This window comes from Suncus etruscus, chromosome 12 (assembly GCF_024139225.1).
Source record: "Suncus etruscus isolate mSunEtr1 chromosome 12, mSunEtr1.pri.cur, whole genome shotgun sequence".
Taxonomy (NCBI): Eukaryota; Metazoa; Chordata; class Mammalia; order Eulipotyphla; family Soricidae; genus Suncus; species Suncus etruscus.
The window spans coordinates 16,624,358-16,642,010 of NC_064859.1; the positions used below are offsets into that span (position 1 = coordinate 16,624,358).

The 17,653-nt window shown below is 34.8% G+C and overlaps 1 pseudogene; it reads right to left on the minus strand.

The window, feature by feature from the left end:
- Positions 1–15,890: 15,890 nt before the first annotated feature.
- LOC126024992 (uncharacterized) lies at positions 15,891–15,962 on the minus strand (annotated as a pseudogene).
- Between the last annotated feature and the right edge of the window lie 1,691 nt (positions 15,963–17,653).

Here is a 17,653-nt window from a genome sequence, read left to right on the forward strand (position 1 = left end):
CGTGTTGTGGTGGTATTCATTGTCTATGTGATGTAGGCAGCACACTCCTCTGGCTCCTCCCTTTCTGGATGGGCTGACTTGCCTCTAAGGGAGGGGAGTCCTTCGTGGATGAAGCCTCACACTGGGTCAAATCTTAGGCCTGAGCATGCAACAGAGAAGACAGTCCAGAGAGAAATGTTTGCTTCTGTGATATAGCGCTGTTCTTAGTGTGATTTTTCCTTCTTGTTGCAATGGAGTTCTTTCCTTAGAAAGAGTGCACGGCCGCGTAGCGAAGCAGAGCGGCCGTGCTCCTCTGAGCCTCTTTTTGCCCCACTCGCAAGAGTTTCACGCAAGAGGACAGTAGACAGACATAGACAGGTCACACTCACAGTCTTTCACAGTTGAGCCCCACTGGGCCAGTGTACTTTCGCGGATTTTCCCTGCCTGGTGTCACACACAGGGAGCCAGCTCTTGCAAAGCTTAGCCGGTTTTCATGCTCTGAAGTCCCTCCCTGAAAATGGCGTCTGGGCGAGCGAGGTTTCTGGAGGCTCTTTTTGCCCCACTCGCAAGAGTTTCACGCAAGAGAACAGTAGACAGACATAGACAGGTCACACTCACAGTCTTTCACAGTTGAGCCCCACTGGGCCAGTGTACTCTCGCGGATTTTCCCCGCCTGGTGTCACACACAGGGAGCCAGCTCTTGCAAAGCTTAGCCGGTTTTCATGCTCTGAAGTCCCTCCCTGAAAATGGCGTCTCTGTTTCTAGTATCTTAAAAGAAATCTGTGAGGTAAACTACCTGAAAAGGGAAAAATACACACTAATTTCACTTCTTTTCTTATTATTATCTTATCTGATTTTACTGGAGAAATAGGTATCTAATGACAATGATAGACTGGATTAGGCTGTTACTTAATTCTTTTATGTACCAAGTCCCAGGAATACTCAAACCCAAACAATAATGCTTAACATGTACAACTACAGGAACTAAATTTTCATAATGATTATATATGGAGAGAATATTCTGTCCTACTCCCTCAGTTAACATGAGGTAAAAAGTATGCTGTGCTGTATTTTAAAATGTGCACAGCTGAAACGGGCTAACTGTTCTTCAAATTCTCGATAATGAAACCAGAGGACTTTCAGAACATAGGGACCTATGAAATAGATAATGACCCCTTGCAACATATCATAAATCTATTATTAAATACTTAGTAGTGATTCTAATATATTTCATTCAGTGATGCATAAAAGAAATAAAATTGACTTTGCTCTCATAAATTTAAGTTCACCCAAGATACTTTGTACATACTAATGAACATACATAATATTCCCAATGATGTCTCACTGGTTCAATCTAGCTGTAGAGAAAGAAAGAAGAAGATAGTCTTGGGTGATAAAACTGCATATTGCCAATACAATTATTTCAAATGTTTCTAGTTAAACTTTGGTCAAATGTGAAATTTTCTGGTTTTGAGTTTTGGTTACACACCTTATAGTGCGCAGATGATCATTTCAGCTCTGAGGATTGTTTTCAGCAGTGCATAAAAGAAACTATGCAGAGTCAGGATTCAAACCCCAGACTCCCACATCTAAAGCATGCATTCAGACCATTAGCTTATTTTCGCTGCCCAAATTAATGTTATTCCCAACTTTTCTGACCAAGTTACCATTCTAAGAGGTACTTCTAACATTCCTTTCATACTTTGAGTTGAATTCAGCCTGTATTGTTGGGGTACATAAAAATAATTTTTTGGAACATAATGTATTTCAAAAATGATGAAGACACAGGCCCATTTTTTAAAACTCAACTATTTGTACAGGAGAGGATTCTTAGCATTGCTCTCTGAAGGAAATAATAATAAACGTAGGAGCATCTGTTGGCCACTTTCCATTTTAACAGGGGGGAAAAAGCTTTGTTATTTATCAGAATGATCTTACAGAGGAAATTACTTTTGAAAAATTTGAAACGTCTAAAAGAAAAATATGAGTAGACAATAAATTTGATCAGTGAACAATAGTAAAAACTGTAATTAATGACATTAGTCTGTAAAATTAATATAGTAAGTAAAATAAAGACTTACATAATTTATTTTGAAAGAAATTTGAAATGATATATGGTTGTTTAAAATTTTTTAATTTTTAATTTTTTTTGGTTTTAAACCTTTTTGCATTTCTAAAGGCAATCCAAGGGCCATATTTTTAGGATATATGTATTTATGGCCCCAACTATATATTATGTTGCTGCAGTTAGGGCACTTACCTTGTTATCAGACAAGGCAAGATATCCTGAGCATCACCATTAGTAATTCCTTGGCACAGAGTCAGAGTAAGCCCAAGGCACCCTGGGTTGTGGTTCCAAAACTTAAATATCAATATAAAAATAAAACATATTTATTTTTATGTATATTTTCACAGAATTTCCTTGTTAAAAATATTAATAAAAGTAGTTAATATAGTTAATATAAATATATTCTAAATTTACCAAATGTGTATTCTTTTGTGCTCTCTATAAAGATATTATTTTACATCTATAAACAACATACATTTTTTTTTTTTTGTTTTTGGGCCACACCCGGTAACGCTCAGGGGTTACTCCTGGCTATGTGCTCAGAAGTTGCTCCTGGCTTGGGGGACCATATGGGACACCGGGGGATCGAACCTCGGTCCGCCCAAGGCTAGCGCAGGCAAGGCAGGCACCTTACCTTTAGCGCCACCGCCCGGCCCCAACAACATACATTTTTGACGTGTCATATATGGAGTTATATTGAACCCAAATGCTGTATGAAAGGGAAGTTGTGCCTACAGAGAACTAAATTATTAAAGAACCATATGGAAATATTTTTTAACATTAGTGTACCATAAGTTACTAATATTAAATATGAGGATAAAAATTGAACTGATTTTCTAGGACTACGGTTAATGTTAAATAACTGAAAATTTGGGAAAGATTTTATAACTTCAGCGTAACTCAATAAATCTTACTCTCAGTAATAAAGTTGTATGCATTATTTTGTGAAATTTCTCATTTTTAATACAGTTAGTATTCAAACATTTTAAGGTATTATTCCTTAAAATGGCCATTTACTCAGCTCTCCTTTTTTTTTTTTTTTTTTGGTTTTTGGGCCACACCCGGGGGTGCTCAGGGGTTACTCCTGGCTGTCTGCTCAGAAATAGCTCCTGGCAGGCACGGGGGACCATATGGGACACCGGGATTCGAACCAACTACCAACTACCTTTGGTCCTGGATCAGCTGCTTGCAAGGCAAACGCTACTGTGCTATCTCTCTGGGCCCAGCTCTCCATATTTTATGTATATATAGTTATTAATGAATGAATACACTTCCTCTTTGTCAGAAAGAAAAGGATGAAAACATAAACTGGTGGAGACACATAGAAAAGAAAAATAACTGGTAATATGACTGGAAAAATTAACAACTAAAATTAATGGCCAGGGCAATAGCACAGTGGGGAGGGCATTTTCCTTGCATGCATTTGACCCAGGTTTGATCCCCAGCATCCCATTTGTTTACCTGAGCCTGGCAGTAGTGTATCCTGAGAACAGAGAAAGGGATAATCCCTGAGCACAGCCAGGTATAGTATCAAAACTAATAAATAAAAAAATACATAAATAAATAATTTTAAAAAATAAGACTTTTATTTGTTTGTTTTTCTGGTGATGCTCAGGGGTTACTCCTGGCTATATGCACTCAGAAGTTGCTCCTGGCTTGGGGGACCATATGGGATGCTGGGGGATTGAACTGCTGTTCGTCCTAGGCTAGCGTGCACAAGGCAGACACCTTACACCCTGTGCCACTGCTCTGGCCCCTAAAATAATAACTTTTTAAGATTAAGATATAGAAATATTTCCTAATGAATGGAAATGAATAATAATTGTTCTCATAAATGAATGCAGAGTATATGTTTTTGAATGTTACTTTCTACCAGCATTCCCCATAGTTATGTTCCATAGAAAAGTACATTACAAAGTGATTGAAGATGCATCTATTAAATGTGCTGTTTGTGCTGGTAAGAGAGCTTATGAAATGTTGATTAGAGGGACCGGGAGGTGGCGCTAGAGGTAAGGTGCCTGCCTTGCCTGCGCTAGCCTTGAATGGACCTGGTTCAATCCCCAGAGTCCCATATGGTCCCCCAAGCCAGGAGCAACTCTGAGCGCATAGCCAGGAGTAACCCCTGAGCGTTACCGGGTGTGGCCCAAAAAAAAAACAAACAAAAAAGAATTTTTGATTAGAGCATGTAATCTTTAAGGAAGATTCTGTGTACAACTTTCAGATAAAATATAGAAAACAAATTTGCTTTTGTAAATATGCTATTTGAAATGATGCTTTTTCTTTCTTTTTAGTAAATCAGGCCTATAAACAATATTACTGGGTTTCCCCCTCCCACTTTCTGCATGATTATATCGCCTTGATTATTATTAACTTTAGTTCATTGTCTTATTCAGTCTTTTCCCAAGTTCTGAAATTCTTCAGATGCTTCTGATATTAGCAATCCTAGCAGATAAAAGTCATTTCAACTAGGTAATGCTGACTTAGATGTGTGCGTGCACCTGCGGGATGAACTATTGTCTGTGCAATGAACGAATTTCTGCTTTAATAGGCAGGCACAGGCCAGGGGTCAGTAGTGTCACTTCAAAGTGTGTAGAGCTTAGTATGTTTAGTTGCAGAGTAGAACAGGAAAGATCCTAGGGCCTTTGAATCTTCATAAGCTTCACAGGTTAAGGTACTTGGAAATAGATTTTGCAGTAATGGCTGTGATCTTTGACAACCTTAATGCAATGCGCTTGGGCTGCCTTTCAGCAACTTTCCTGTGAGCAGAAATCATAGAAGATAGAGTCATCAAAAGAGGCCATGATATGAAGGTAATTAAACACTCCCCTATAACTCTGAGTCCTAAAAATGATGGGAATTTATGCTTTTCTATTATCATCATTTTCTAGAACTAGACTAAACACATACTCACAAATTCATGCACATGTAAATATGTACATGCACAAATGAAAACAGAATATAGTGTAGAAAATAGTGTAAATATAATTTGTTTCTAGGCTTTAGCAAACAGACAAGACTGTATAGCTTATAGAATAATAGCTTAAATCTAATTCCAAAACTTTTTTTTAGCAAATATTGTTATTCATGTGTCCAATCGCTTGGTATGTTGACAATGTATTTTCATATCTACATTTTATCTTTTAACAAGAAAAATAGGGGCAAATAAAATAAAAAATAAATTGTATAAGCTATGCTGTGGTCATAAGTAAATATAATTCTCTTGTAAAGAGATTTATAGGGCAAATGATTTGAGAAATTTCAAGGAAAAGTGATAGAAATTTGAAACTTTTAGACTAGGACACAGAAGGGTTCATGCAGTCGGGTTCACTCATGATGCCCAACAGACATTAGTCTATTTGTCTGTACATATAGTCTTTATTAATTAGAAAAGGACAATGCAAAGGAATAATCAGTGTAGGTGCAAACTGACTCCTTGTAAAAAGGTTAATGCTACTGCATTTTTCTAGATTATATATTTTTTGACTTCTAAGTTTTATCAACAAGATTTTATGTTTCCATATCTGGTTATCATGCAAAATATTAGTCACTTGATCACCAGGATCTTCTTTTGATTCATTCATATTACACATCATGCAACTCCAAACATTTTCACAACATTGCAGTAGTGGTTATTATTAATTTAAGACATGTGTGGTTGTAGAGTCCTTCAAAAATACATATTTAAGGACTGAGACATAGATAAGGCATTTGGTCAGTTCATCCCTGACACCATATGGAGTGACCCCTAGAACGGAGCAGAAAAAAGATTCTGTACAATATCAGGTGTGGCTTCAACTCACTCCCAAAATACATATATAAGTATGAAATAAACACTATGAACCAAGTGATCCAACGTTACCTCATATGCAAAACATGAGCTACATTGACTAAGTTCTGTCGTTGGTTCTTTTTAAATAATTTTTAAGTTTACACAATTAATTACAAAAAATAATGTTAAGTAATGGGGCTGGAATAATGGCACAGTGGTAGGGCATTTGTCTTGCTGGGAGTGATTTCTGACCTCAGACAGGAGTAACCCCTGAGCATCACCGGGTGTGGCCCAACCCCCCCCCCAAAGAAGTTAAGTCGTTGTTAGCCAATAGAATTCAAATTAGTGGGAATTGGGGCCAGAGCGATGGTGAAGCGGTAGGGCATTTGTCTTGCATGCGTCTGACGCTGGATGAATGTTGTTTGATCCCCTGGTGTCCCAGATGATCCTCAAGACAGGAGAAATTTCTGAGCACATAGCCGGGAGTAACCTCTGAGCATTACTGGTGTAGCCCAAAATAAAAAAAAATAATTAGTGCGAATAACAAGTCTTTAATCCATTTTTATTTAACCATAAGAAACTGTGATATCAAACTTGTATCAGTAAATTAGACGGAGAAAAACATAGGCAGAACATTACACAGTACTAACCTCAGAGGAGTCGGCAATGAAATGACCCCACTGGCAAAGAAAACAAAAGCAGAAATAACAAATGGGGTTATTGTAAGCTCAAAGTTTTCTTCAGAGTGAAAGAAATGAGGCCCAAAATACAGACACTTTATTAAGAGGAGAAAAAAAAAATCCACACAACATACATCAAACAAAGGGCTAATGTTCAAGTTATATAACATGCTCAAAATCTCCATAACAATGAAACAAACAGCTTTACCAAAAATAAATAAATAAGACAGAAGGAGCTGAAGAGACACTTTCTCACTGAAGGCATAATATTGGCCAATAGGCATACAAAAAAAAAAGTAGACATGATTGATCACTGATTTTCAGAAAAATGCAGATCAAAGATAAAAGATAGAGCTTACTAAGGTCTTCTACATCTAATAACCATGGAAATGAGGGGCTGAAGATATAGTTCAGGGGTTAACATGTTGTCTCACATTCCACTACATCTAGTTTTAATCTCCAGCACCAGATGTGGACCTCCAAGCAGCACTGGAAAACTAAACCAACTAAAACTAACCCATGAGCACTACTAGGTATAACCAAAATAAACAAGCAAGAAATCAAAAAAGAAAGAACCATTTTTAGTGATATGCAGTAATTAAGGTGCTTCTTTTTCAGGAACACACATTTGTCTGGTCTAGTCACCGTGGAAAAGTTGGTGGGGACTCCGAAGAAAAATTAGACTGAGTTCCAAATGTCCCAGCCATTCCTCTTCTAGATATCCATCTCCAAAATACTAATGCACTCATTGGCATCTGTGTGCATCACAGCCTCATTCCCAATATCTCCCCAAGGTTTGGAAACTACCCATGTGTCCAAAGGATAAATGAATAAAGAGACTGGTAAATCAACAAGTGAATACTACCTGGCTATTAAAAAGATGAAGTCGTGCAGTTTGCTGGACTGAATGAAGTTGTGGGTATCATGCTAAATGAGGCAGAAAGATCACATTCACCATGGAGTTTGGCTCATCTGTGAATCAAGAAGAAGCAAAATACAATAATTCTGTATCCCTTCTATCTTCTACAGTTGACATTATAGTTCACATTCCTGAATTGAAAAAATACTGAGTTCTCTTTTACTATAATCCTTGATTTATTCAGAGGCCAGTGAGATGCCCTAAGATTATTTTCTTTGGATCATCTGCTCACTTGTCATAATGATTATACTTAGAGATGGGAATTGGCCATAAAATAGATAGGTCAGTTCACACATTTTTTTTTGCCATTTTCAAGAAGACAGTAACTGAAGACCAGGGAGATTACTCAGGGGTTCATGTTCTTTATGTGCAAAAACCTGAATTTGAGCACGGCTCTTTGTGACACTAACCACACTGAAATTATCACAATTTTTGGTGTGTTTCTGGTGTTCTCTAGTAACACACAGAATGACTAACACCAGGAATCATCACTTTCATTGGGAAAATGTATCTGGGACTGGTTGGTGATCACTTTCAGCAATGTTGGGGATCCTCCTCATCCAAAGTAAAGAAGAAAAAAAATAAAAAATTTTAAGCTAAGGCAGAAAATACCACTTAAATGTCTTCCTGGATGTTGCTCCTACAAGAATTTTTGGTAAGGTCCCATTTCCATAGAAATAGATTATTTTAATAGTTTTTAAAACAAATATGACCTTTTTTTTGAATCTGATAAAGCCTACTGAGAAATCTCAGTTTATTTTCTATTGCTGTATTCCTATCTCTAGTCCTAGAACAACTATCAATCAAAGACATTCCTTCAAGTTTTAGAAGTTTTGGCTCCTGTTGTCAGCAAGGCTGATTCATAGTGAAAGAATTAAACAAAATAGAGTCTTGCTGTAAATGCACACACACACAAAAATCAATATTCGCCAAATGGAAGAGAAGAAATCAATAGAGAAAGGTATGCTATTGTCAAACATCTAAAAGGCTTTGGCAACAATAGAGAGTAGACAACATTTTTTTAAAAAATAAGTATATATATATATACAGATATATATATATATATATGAAGTTTAATTAGATCACAGTGCAACTAAATTAAACTGTGAGTGTTTACTATAGAAAATAAGTTAAGTAAAATGAGAGTCCCAAGTAAGGAATTTAAATGATGCTTTATTGACACAAATCTAATAAAATAAAATTACTTAAAAATTGTTTTGCAAACTATGTTTTGAACTATCCTAATAATGAGAATGTAGGGAAATAGAAAGCCTGTCTAGAGTACAGGCAGGAGTTGGGTGGGGAGGAGGGAGATTTGGGACATTGGTGATGGAAATGTTACACTGGTGATGGGTGGTGTTCTTTACATGACTGAACCCAAACACAATCATGTATGTAATAAAGCTGTTTAAATAAAAAAATAAAAATAAATAATTAAAAATTAAAAAATTTGTTTTGCAGTGGCAGAGCGGTGGCACAAGCAGTAAGGCGTTTGCCTTGCATGTGGCTAACCTAGGATGAAACACGGTTTGATCCCCTGGAGTTTCATGTGGTCCCCAAGCCAGGAGAGATTACTGAGCGCATTAACAGGAGTAACCCCTGAGCATCACCTGCTGTGGCCCAAAAGCAAAAAAAAATTTCTTTTGCATTATTAAGGCAATAAGATCATTTTATTTTGATACCTGATATCTGATGGAATAAAGACTTTTATAAAGATCTGCTGCACCATATTCTAGTGAAAAATATCCTTGCACAGCCTGAGAAATTCTAGCAACGTTATAAGAGCCAAACCCTTCAGGAAGCTTATATAAATCATCAATACAAGATGACAATTTCATGAATGATAGGTTTTATTTTTCGATTGTTTGTTTTTCTATTTTTGGGCAACACCTGGCTCTGTGCTCAGAAATCGCCCCTGGCTTGGGGAGCCATATGGGAACATTGAGGGCTAGAACCGCAGTCAGCCATGCACAATGCAAACTCCCTACCTCTGCACCACCACTCCAGCCCCAAGATAGGTTTTATTTTTGCTAGAACAAACCATTCTGAGGATTTGTTTGTGTTTGTTTTTGTATCACATCTGGTAGTTCTCAGGGTTACTCTTGTCACTGCACTAAGGGCATTCACCCAACGGGCTTTGAGGACAATACTTAATGCCTGGGATCAGGCCCAAGTTGCACATGAGGCTGCATTATAGCTCTGGCTCCCTAGTTCTGAGTTTTAAAAGACATACAAACCAAGAGTATAGAGAATTAATCACAAAAATGAATGGATATTTTGACTGGCATTTACTATTTAGGTGAATGTTTAGAAGTTTTACAAGGTTATTATTTACTGCTAAATTACTTTTTATACTTAAACAGAAACACCATATTAAATTCCTAATGCCAGAATGTACAATCATGAGTAGCATATTCTATTTTTAAAACAGGTTTTGGAATTTAGTTCTATGCTAAGTTCCTCCGTATGTAGAAAATTCTTTCTCTGTAATCTGTTTTTCAATGAACTTTACTGCCTTTAAAAAAATTAAACAAATACAATACCTTTGCTGACAAAGTCTAGTTTTGTCTTCTCTTAAAACTTAGGATAAAAATACTACTTTACCAATGAGAAAATAATGATTAAAAAATTAAATGTCTTAACCAAAGTTAAAAAATAAATTAGAATTTTAATTGCTGAATTCCATAAAAATGCATTTCATAAATTTTCATTCACTTTCTCTGGGGTAGTAAGAATTATACTGCTTGTCACAAACTAATCATAATCATACACAGCTCTTGTTATAAAACAAATTCCACTATTGTATATATCTATATTAATAGACTTTCTTGTATGATTTTTCCATAAAATTATCTTGATGTTTTGCCAGAAAATGCTTGTCAGCCAGATTTAGAATAGTCTTGTCATTCATTATGAAGGACAGTTATAATTTGGAATTAGAAACAGAAGACACCATATAAAGATGATTCCTTTGAAAAGCTCTTTTTGGTACCTTGAATGAACAGTAAGAAATAAAAACAGAAAGTCACAAAAATAGCCAGAGTATCACAGTAAAATACATGAGATTTTATAACAAAATATTAAAATGAAGTACTCAGAATAACTGATTTACAGAACTTTTTAAGTATGTCAGAGTGCTTACCTCTTATAGAGAGAAGGCTTACTCAAGACACAGTGAAACTTTGACATAAAAATATTAGAAATTAAAGATGTAAGAAATTAAAGATTAATACATATCACACACCTTACACAAAAGTCAATTCAAAGTGAATTAAAACTCGAGATTATACCCAAATCATAAAGTTCATTGAGGAAAATGTATTCAGAACTCTTCAAGACCTGGACTTCAAAGAAGTCTTCAGTACATGATGCCAGTGGCAAGGGCTATAGCATCAAACTTAAATGAATGGAACTATATCACACTAAAAAGTTTCTGCATGGCAAAAGAAACATGAGCTAAAATTAGAAGACAATTAAGTGAATGAGAGAAAAATTTTGCACTCAAGACATCAAAATTTTTTTTTATAATTAGGATATACAAATACTCAAAAAGTTTAACTCCAAAAATCTAAAAATTCCATCAAAAAATGAGGAGAGGAAATTGGGGCTGGAGTGGTGGTGCAGATGTAGGGTGTTTGCCTTGCACGCAGTTGGCTTAGGATGGACCTCGGTTTGATCTCTTGGCGTCCCATATGGACCCCCAAGCCAGGAGCGATTTCTGAGCTCATAGCCAGGAGTAACCCCTGAGCGTCACCGGTGTAGCCCAAAAAAGAAAAAAAAATGGGGAGATAAAAATGCTACATCATTTCCCATATAAACACACCCTAAGACCTAGGAAGGCACCAAGTTTGAAAAAACTATGTTTTTTACAAAAGTTTTCTACTATTGCAGGAACAATTTCAGAGCTGCCTATACTAACAGAGAAAGCCATGAAAAGTAGCACCTATCGAAAGAACGCTTGGAAAGTAATCTGTATTCATAGACATTAGGGCCTTGTAAAACTTGATTAAATGTCCATGAGGCATTCAGGAATAAAGGGGATGTAGCATAAAATTTTTTTTTTGTCTTTTTTTTAACCACACCCGGCGATGCTCAGGGGCTATTCCTAGCTTGGCTCAGGATGCCTTCCTGGCATGCTCAGGGGCCTATGTGGGATTCCAGTGGCCAAACTCAGGTTGAGTGTACGTGCAAGGCAAGTGCCTTACCCGCTGCTCTATCGCTCTGGCCCCCATAGCATAAATATTAATTGAGACATATCTTCAGGTGACATTTTAAAGATTACTCAAATTTAACATTTATATGGATCCAAATATACTTTATCTACTCTTTCAGAATAATTATTATTCATTTTACTTAGAGCCTCTCTTAAAAATACTCAGATTTATAAACACATCTTATGAGGAACATAAGATTCAAGTATTCAAGTATTTTCTAATTAGTCTTACAGAATAATTACCTCAAATCTAGCTTTGCTATTAGCCTACATTACAGTCATATCAATGACTAGCATTTCAGGCCCAATTCAGAATGCATAAATTAGAATAAGACCAAAACAGTATAAGTCACTGGAAACCTGACTTTGTTGACTATGGGCCTCAGATTAGCAAAACATGGTTTTAAAAATGAAACTGCCCTGCGTCAGGATATGCCTTGAACAATTTGTCCCTGTGCCATTTTTGGTAAATTAGCTTTGTCTGAAAAGTATGTCTTGCCAAGGAATTGAGTACAAATATTTCACGGTTCTCTTTGAATAAACAGAAGAGAGCTTGAACCTTACTTGAGTCTTTGGTTTCTGTCTCCCACAGCCAAATCTTTCCACCCACCTTTCAAAATATTATAAGACTGTAGTTATCTTATAGTAAGACATTTAATCATCTTTTAATTTTTCCAGTGATAAAAGGTTCACACACAGCAATGCCCCAGGCTCCTTCCTGAAGTATGCAGGGAAAATACCTGGGTCCTGGTGAGCCAATCTTGGTTGGCTGCAGGTAAGGCACTGTACTACCCATGGTACTATCTCTTCAACTTTAAATAATATTTTTTAAAGAAAAAACTCCTTACCAAGGTTTCATCATTGGCACTGCAGATAGTCTCCTCAATAAGCCACAACTGATGACTGATCACAGAGTCAGAAATAAAGGCTGAACACTACGGAGTGTGACCACAAAACTCTGTTCAAACTAAAAATAAATAAATTTGAAAACTTACTAGCTAATCTTAAACTAATCTAGTCGTAAACTAATCTAATTTAAAACATATGTTGAATCAGTAATATTAATCGTGTCTATTTTGCAGTGATATTTGTATCATATTATTTGGCCTTTTTTCGTTTAAAAAGAAACATTGTGCTAAGTGAAATGAGTCAGAAGGAGAAAGATAGGCATACGCTTAACTACTTCATTTGTGAGATACAAAAAAAAAAAAAAAAAAAAAAAACCAAGGTAGCATGGTAATATCCAGAGACAATAGATATGATAGCCAGGGTACCAATCCATGGTAGGAAGCTTGCCACAAAGAGAGGTGAGTCAAGTTAATGTAGAAATGGGACCACCATGGCAATGATAGTTTGAACTAACTATTCTGGACAAGAACTGGGTCTTGAAAGGGGATAAAATTCTATGCATGATGCCCCTTCATTAACAATAGTGTCAACCACAGTGTCAGAAATGGGAGAGAGAGTGAGAAAGAGAGAAATGTAAAATGCCTGTGGGGGGGGAGTTGGTAGGAAAACCGTGGAAATTATTGACATTAATGTTGGAAAAGGTGCACTGATGAAGGGGCATGTTAACATTGTATGAATGAAAATTATGAAGAATTTTATAACCACAGTGCTTAAAGTAATTATTAAAAATCTTCAATTTTAAAATCAAGTAATGCTTTATACAATTTAACTAAAACCTAAATTGTCAGTAATACTTATTGTGCATATTTGTAAATAAATGACTACATTAAAATATATGCTAATGTGGTCAATAATTTGTTTTATATTATTTTATGTAATAAAGACATCCATAAATTAATTTTTATTATCCAGAAAAACTTATATAAATTTGTATACATTTAAAATATTGTAAGTCTATATCCAAATAAATCATTGAGAAGAATGAGTTCTGCTCAATAAATAATAATAATTAGAAAAACAACTGAACATATAGAATTACAATAAATCTCAAATAAGTATAAGGCTTGACAAGTGGGGTTATTCATGTACACATTTCATGAGTCTGTATTCTCTAAATTTATAACTCTTTACTTGACATATTAAATTTAAAACTGTGGTCAAAATGGAAATTTATAGATTTTTCCAGTGCACTTAATTGAATGTGATGTACTGAGTTGGTTTTAATACCCAACTTTACATGCAATTGAATAATATAACTTGAAATTTATTCAACCAAATATAAATTACGTTCCTAAAAATTTGATATAAGGTTAGTGGCATATTATTTAAGTATTTATTGTGTGTTGCTATGCTGATTACAACTCTCTGTTATTAACTGAGATTAAATTTAAAAATAAGTCAAAGACTTCGAAGGTAATGACTGGATTCTAATTACCCATGCTAGGCAGTCCAGAATACTTCTAATTGATTGTTATGGTCAGATAGTCAAGATAATTCCAATCAAACAAGGCCAAACTTGACACTGCCTCTGCCTTATTAACTAGTGATCTTTAATTTAATTAAGTTATGAATTTAAAAATATATGCCTGCATGCATGCATTCCCTTAATTTATTTGATAGAACTTAAAGCACCTAAAAATCAAATAGTAAAGCATATATTCTAATAGATATTACTAATAATGTATAGAAAAATCATTTCCATAACGTGTTAACATAAGCAAGGCAGGTTAATTGTCATAAAACATGTCTGTGTAATTATTATTAATTCCTCGTTACCACTGTAAAATTCACTTGAACTTAGATGTAAATATAGACATATTCTTCTGTGAATTGGTGCACATTTGAAAATCTCATTGGCAGCTTCCTGTTATGAAAATAAATAAGTTTTCACAAAAAGTGATATAGGAATATTAATAAAATATATAAATATGTTACTTGAAGATTTATTGTTTCTTCTCTCTTACTAAGTGTTTATCATTTAATTTGACTTTTTTGTTATTGTTTTAATTGTTTGTCTTGAAACTATACCTTATGCTATGATGCTCAGGGCTTAGTCCTGATTCTGTGCTCCGGGATTACTCTGAGCAGGCTCAGGGGATCATATGGGTTGCTGGGATTCAAACCAAAGTCAGCCACATCCAAAGCACAGACCTGTTTTTTGTATGGTCTTTCTGGCCCTGGGAAACAACTTTATTACTTAATTTGATAAGTATAGTGGTTTTAAGTGCATACCTTTCAAATCTTTTTCATCAGTTTAGATGACTAGTGTCCATCCCTCTAGTTAATATATTCACTGTCATTATAGCTTCCATGAATCTTAGACATAAACTCTTCAGTAAATATATTCTTGCCTATTATACTTCATTTGTACTTTTTTATATCTACATAATAATAATGATAATAATGTCATATAGCTTATATAACCAGTTCTGGTTTATAATTACCATGTGCTTTCATTTCAAATTACTAAGTAGGATGCTCAAGTTCTGTACTGATGTAATGAGAATATTATTAAAAAATCATATTGGTGCTGGAGAGATAGCACAATGGCAAGGCCTTTGTCTTGCATATGGTCGACCCAGGATGGACCTGGGTTCAATTCCTAAATTCCATATGGTTCCCTGAGCCTGCCAGGAGAGATTTTCTCTTCTTTCTTTCTTTCTTTCTTTCTTTTCTTTTCTTTCTTTTTCTTTCTCTTTCTTCTTCTTTCTTTCTTCTTCTTTCTTTCTTTCTTTCTTCTTTCTTTCTTTCTTTCTTTCTTTCTTTCTTTCTTTCTTTCTTTCTTTCTTTCTTTCTTCTTCTTCTTTCTTTCTTTCTTTCTTTCTTTCTTTCTTTCTTTCTTTCTTTCTTTCCTTTCTTTCTTTCTTTCTTTCTTTCTTTCTTTCTTTCTTTCTTTCTTTCTTCTTTCTTTCTTTCTTTCTTTCTTTCTTTCTTTCTTTCTTTTTCTTTCTTTCTTTTCTTTCTTTCTTCTTTCTTTCTTTCTTTCTTTCTTCTTTCTTTCTTTCTTTCTTTCTTTCTTTCTTTCTTTCTTTCTTTCTTTCTTTCTTTCTTTCTTTCTTCTTTCTTTCTTTCTTTCTTTCTTCTTTCTTTCTTTCTTTCTTTCTTTCTTTCTTTCTTTCTTTCTTTCTTTCTTTCTTTCTTTCTTTCTTTCTTTCTTTCTTTCTTTCTTTCTTTCTTTCTTTCTTTCTTTCTTTCTTTCTTTCTTTCTTTCTCTTTCTTTCTTTCTTTCTTTTCTTTCTTTCTTTCTTTCTTTCTTTCTTTCTTTCTTCCTTCCTTCCTTCCTTCCTTCCTTCCTTCCTTCCTTCCTTCCTTTCTTTCTTTCTTTCTTTCTTTTCTTTTCTTTCTTTCTTCTCTTTCTTTTTTATTAGCAATAATCACGCCTCAGATAAACCTCATTGACTATGATACTGCCACTTCGCAAAGCCCCAGGAGCGATTTCTGAGTGCAGAGCCAGGAGTAATCCCTGAGCGCCACCAGATTTAGCTCAAACCTCCCCCAAGCTAAATATATAAAATAAAAATAGCATCACAGAATTAGCAAAGATCAAATAATTTGAAATACATGTAGTATGCTCAGACTAGAACCAGGTCAATGAGTAATGGAATAATTATAATTTTATTATCATCGACATCATAAGGTTTAGGCACGTTTACTTAATCAAAGAATTTCTGTGTTTTAACTTTTAAAAACTCTGCTGTATTTATTTATAAGACTTATTAGTAAGTCTTAAAAAGAATATTTTTTTATAATAAGTATTATTATAATACTTAACCAAAATGTATGCATAACAGTTGCTTTATAAACATCAATTTAGTGGTTACATATGTGAAAAGGTAGTAAGTAATATTTTAAAATTTCTGCCAGTTAAAGTAATTAATTATTCATCTGCAATAGTCATTGCTTAGAAATTTTATTTATTTGTTGTTTGTTTTTGGGCCACACCAGATGACTCTCAGGGTTACTCCTGGCTATACGCTCATAAATCACTCATGGCTTGGGGACCATATGGGAGGCCAGGGAATCAAACGTGATCCATCCTAGGTCAGCCACATGCAAGGCAAACGCCCTACCAGTGCACCACCACTCTGGCCCCTAGAAATTTTAATTTTTGTCTCTAATGTTCCTGATTGGTTCTCAAAAATTAGAATACTAATTTGTTTATATTAATATTATTTGAAGCATTAACTCCACTGCATTTGCTTTTTAAAACTAGTCCATGGCTCTTATTTAGTTCTAAGTATACTGAAATCTCTAATAACTCAGTATTACCCATATAATAAATCTTCTTGTAATGTGATATAATAGAAAGGGCTTAACTAAATCATTAAATTATAAGTATGCAATTACCTACATCCTAGTCTATTTCTAGGGAACAATTCTTATTCAGTATACTCTTGTGAATCATTAAACAGCCATCTGTGGGCAAATATAATGCAAGTACACCAATGGTTATTAATTGATTATAGTGCTTTCTTACAATGAATATTAGCCTCCTCAGTTTAGGCAGATTAAATAGATAAAAATGATTTTATATTTTATGATAATCTTGATTATTCAAGTAAATAATTTTATCAACTGGAGAATGTTTTACTTATAATCATAATTAGCTATCAGCATTGCAATAATATATATCATTTACTACCATTGATATATGGCATATGATTTTCAATACATGTAGTATAAATTTTTTAAGATACAAACGATTTGTTTAAGACCAAATGTAGTAATTTGCCTTGCCTCATATTATTTGAGATTATACTTCTTGGGCTCTTAAGAAAGGATATGACACTAAGCACATTATTTATTTGTTTGAGTTTATTGTTTTGACATAGTTGTAATTTTAAAAAAGCTCATAAACATTGATAAGTGTCCTGTTTGAAGCTAGACAAAATATAATTGAGAGGCAACAAGAAATGACAGCAGTGTCTCTATGATGACTGATTTTGCTAATTTGGGGGGTTTTATTTTCTGATAATAGCATTTATTACTTAGTTAAAATCATTCCAGTTGGGGGCCGGTGAAGTGGCACTAGAGATAAGATGTCTGCCTTGCAAGAGCTAGCCAAGGAAAGATCGTGACCACGGTTCGATCCCCCGGCGTCCCATATGGTCCCCCC